Genomic DNA, 4,819 nt, shown 5'->3' on the forward strand with positions numbered 1-4,819 from the left:
GATCGTGGGTTCGAATCCCACTCAGGGCATGGATATTTAGTTTGTGTGTGTGCGTTTTTCTGTGTTTGTGTACAGGTAGAGGCCTTGCGACGAGCTGATCACCCGCCCAAGGACTCCTACCGAGTGTGTAAGATCTAGAAAAACCGAAGTGAACGGAGAAGTTCATGGAGGTAGGAAAGGCCCACTGGGGCTGTAGTGCCAAAGAAAAAAAGTTGTCCCTGTGCTTAACTAATTAAGCACTACATCACGAAGGCGTATGGGGTAGTGGATATATAAATCCCTATTTTCTTGACCTCGGCACTAGCTGGAGGTGAGTGGTAAACTTCAGGCCTCGGCCGCTTTAACCCCGGGGAAAGAGCCCCCGGTACCCATTGTGTGGACCCCAGAGCCGGTGTGGACGACGTAGAGAAAAGAAAATTCTTGGCCTTACCGGGACTCGAACTTCGACCCTTCAGTCTTCCAGTCCATAGCCAGTCGCTATCCCGGCTCTCTATGTACGGCGGTAGACCCATTATGTCTGGAACAGTTATTGTGCTGTTTTATTTCAAACACACGACGTTTCGGTGACTGGATTGGATCTCCGTCTTCAAGTGAAACCTACTCAGTTGGGCCCATTCGATTGGTCTAGTCCTTATCTCCGGACTAACAAACGATGGTCAGAAACTTTTAGATTTTCTTTATTACGTCTGGTGTTGACAATAATATTAAAAGGAATATTTAGGCTATGAAAGATTTTTATCTAATTTATTAAATTTTATTTTTAACTGTTGGACTTTGTGACGTGGAATAGATCGCAGACATACTGGCGTGTAATAAGACAATTCATTTATATGTAGACTGAGTTATATTTGAGAACAGGGTGTTGAGGAGAATATCTGGACCGAAGAGAGATGAAGTGACAGGAGGTTAGAGAAAACTGCATTATCAGGAGCTTTATAACTTGTACTCTTCTACAAGTATAATTAGAATGTTCAAGACAAGGAGGATGAGGTGGGCAGGGCATGTAGCACGGATGGGGGAGAAGAGGAATGCATATAGGATATTGGTGGGATAGCCAGAAGGAAAGATACCACTGGGAAGACCAAGGCGTAGGTGGGTGGACAGCCACAAGAGTAGAACACACCATAAGACACAATATACACACAACATTAGAAGCATAAGAAGAACGACCCCCAAGTGGATGATCAATAATACACACGAATTTAAAATATGACGTATGAGATAATACGTTTGCAAGTTTGAAATACATAAACTTTATTATTATATAAGGACGTATACAAGTTTAAGTGAAATGGTTGACGGATCAATACACCTGAAGATGGCAGCACACTGCCGAAACATGTAGTGTAGAAGTAGCACATGGGAGTGTATGCACTTGGAGACTGTTAATACATACACAGTATGAATATGAATCAGTGCAACAGACACTAAAATACAACAGAGTATTTTAGATAGATAGAATGGGATGGTATGGGTTGGATTGATCTGGCTCAGGATAGGGACTAGTGGCGGGCTCTTGTGAACACGGTAATGAACCTTCGGGTTCCATATAAAGCTGTGAAGTTCTTGAGTAACTACGCAACTGTCGGCTCCTCAAGAAGGGCTCAGTTCCATGAGTAAGTTTACTTGCGGACGATTACATTTAAACATATTTGTGGCAGCCCACAACGATGCGATATATGCAGACCTTGCTACTGCTACGTAGATTATGCAAGAAAGCACTTTCATCGTGAAAAGAAAAAAAGAATCTTAAGTGTTGGCGGAGTGATACACCTGCAGTGCCCGTGTTTACGTAAAAGCGGTTTCTGTTACGCCTTCTGCCTGTCTATATCTCTCGTATGTATGTAGCAGCTTCACGCTAGCGCCTCAACTGAACGGTTTTATTCATATTCGGCACTCAAGAGTTTATGCATTCTGAGTTGATGCAGGTGAATGTGATATTCCAGCTCCAAAAATAGAGGCCCTTAAAATGGGCTGCAGAATATAAAATGGCGATTTTACCAAAAGCATCTCATAGTATTTTGATTCAAAGTGACAAATTTACGGAGACACTATCCCTAAACGCAGCTGCGCAGTTGTTACCTTCAACAAAAGAACGGCACACTCTCCAGTTTTTCTATTATTTTTTATTGCTAGTGGAGTGGGACTAAGTCCCTTGTACTGCGGCAACTTCTGGCCTATTGTACCAGCCCCAGAAGGTAGGTGAGGGTGAATGTGGAGCAATTGGTGGAATGAAGATTGGCAGTGGAAACCGAAGTACTCGGATAAAACCTTCCCCAGCGCCATTTTGTCCACCACAAATCCAACTTGACCAGACCCGGGATCGAACCCGAGCCCCCGCGGTGGGAAGCCAGCGACTAACTGCTTGAGCTATGGCGCGGGCCTCACGCTCTCTAGTTGCCCAAACGCGAAACATAAGTTTCCGCGGTTGTACAGGTCAGGTGTATTTCATTGTTTTTCGATAGTCCGCCATAAACAACTGTGTACCGAGCGACGAACGATTCCGTTCCCAAGATAACCTAATCAAGGTCAATCGCATATAAAAAGTGCGTGGTGTGTTTTCTCCGACTTTTATTATTCCAATTATTTGGGAGCGTAAGCTTTATATTTCCCGACATAGCTGTTTAGTTTGTCGCCTTTACCACCAAGGTCAATTGCATGTTGCGGTCTACGAAACTGTCGACATGTAGGATCGATATAATCGACGCTGGCATTTTATGCATTTTTATCGACGGTCTAACCGATCTTGGAGGACCGCTTTTAATGTCAGAGGTTCATGCGTTAGGATCACTATGTTATGAGACAAATTTCAGTCAGTTTGAGATTTACTTTTCAATCCTTTCTCAGAGTATCTGCATGCGAGAATTACTGGAATCATCAGAACCAACGTCTCGTCCCTTCTAATGCAATCACAAGGGTAATTTCAGACGCTGGTTCTGACGTCACTACACCTCCTATAGACGCGGCAATGAATTCGCCATTTCCAACTGATGGTACGTCTGCAAAGAAAACCCAGTGGGATCTACTGTTTCTTTATATGCCAGCTGTAAAAATGTCTTAAATTAAACTCGCTAATTTAATCGTATGTTTTATTTCCATTTACATTACTCTTTTCACTCGAGTTCTTTTCTTATCGACTGTATACGCCAGGTTTCCTCTCTTGCTTCTCTCTACTACAGTCTTCTGTCACACGTAAATCATTGATTGCAACTATTGAAATTACAGAACTATAAGATGTAAAAGAACATTACGGTCTATCACTTAGCGCTCCTGCTTCGTATATGGAAGGTCTCGGCTTCATTCTCGGCCCAGAGACTGGTTACTTAGACTGAAAGTTTACTCTGTTTTCCTCAGAGCCTCCAGCAAGACATCGGGATAACGCCTAAAATTATGTTACTTATATTTTACCTATATTTTTACCCATTTGTATGTGTCCATCTAAGGTAGGCCGCACACCGGCATTCTTCAAGACATGACACGACAGTCAAGACACGATGTCTGCGACATGACGCAAAAAAAGGACCACAGTTGAAACGAATGAGAAAACAGCCGCGCACTGGCCTGAGTCATGACGTCAGCATCGTGACTCAGACCGGTGTGCGGCGGTTTTCATAATCTCAATCGTTTCAACTGTGTTCCTTTCTTTGCGTCATGTCACAGACATCGTGTCTTGACTGTTACATGTCTTGATGCATGCCGGTGTGCGACCTAATTCTTCATATTCCTCGTCTACCAGGCGGATGGTATTATCATGACTAGGGGTGTCCATATAGAGGGGATAGGGATTTGTGAATTGGATTTATAGACCATAGTATACACAACTTGGAACTACAATTGACAGATCACTGACACAAACACAGACTAGTGTCCTCAGTCTATCAGTCTCCACTAGCCGTTTACTGGCAACGGCTTCTACCGAGGTAGATTCCTCAGTTTCCGTGGTCACGCCTTTGCCCGTTGGTTAACACTCAATACTTGAACTCATAGGGCCATCTTCTCAGCCTGCCTTGCAAAGCCAAACTCTCGTCTGACTGCTCCCTTGGAACTCCGGAACTCGACTGCTGATTCTTAGCTGAACCTTTTTTATAACAATTTTGCACGGACAGAATAGAAAACACCGTTTCCTACCATAACCCTATTGTGTGTTTACCGATCTGTTCCTCAGAAACGGGCTCTTTTATTGTTGCGCTCGTGTTCATTTCCGTGGGAACCTGTTTACCGAGTCGTTGCCTAGCAATAAACTATTCCAACTTTCAGGCGTCATGTCACATTATTCATAGACCTGAAGTGGAATGTGTGTTTCTTCCACCCCTTGCAAACGCAATTTCCTCTTGTCTCTACATCCTGTAATTTTTTCGTACAACGGGAAGGTATCCATCTCATATACGTATAGTACGTATTAACTGATATTCCTGTCATTTGAGCTACTGACACCGTCATTAAATAAATCATAAACAAAATAAATGTTCAAGGTATTTTGCATGTTGTACATAAAAGTCTAAAGTAAGCAAGACAAATATTGTAATACACGTATTTCATTGTCACTTCGCTCTACAAAGAACCGTTTCTGCACTTTTGACGTACACCTGCTGTACCACCTGCTTTTTAACATTCAAAACCTCCACATTTCATCCACAGCGTTTTCATCCCTAACGTGTGATTCTCACAACAAACAGAAATTATTACCCCTGAACAAAAATAAAATGACTTTTATAATAGGAAACACAGTGAATTTTCTGTGATTTATGAAATTAATATTCTAAATATTATTTAAAAGCACTCTTTGCAGCCGTAAGAAATTTGATACAAAATTCCGATC

The sequence above is a fragment of the Cryptotermes secundus genome, unplaced genomic scaffold, assembly GCF_002891405.2.
Source record: "Cryptotermes secundus unplaced genomic scaffold, Csec_1.0 scaffold1927, whole genome shotgun sequence".
Taxonomy (NCBI): Eukaryota; Metazoa; Arthropoda; class Insecta; order Blattodea; family Kalotermitidae; genus Cryptotermes; species Cryptotermes secundus.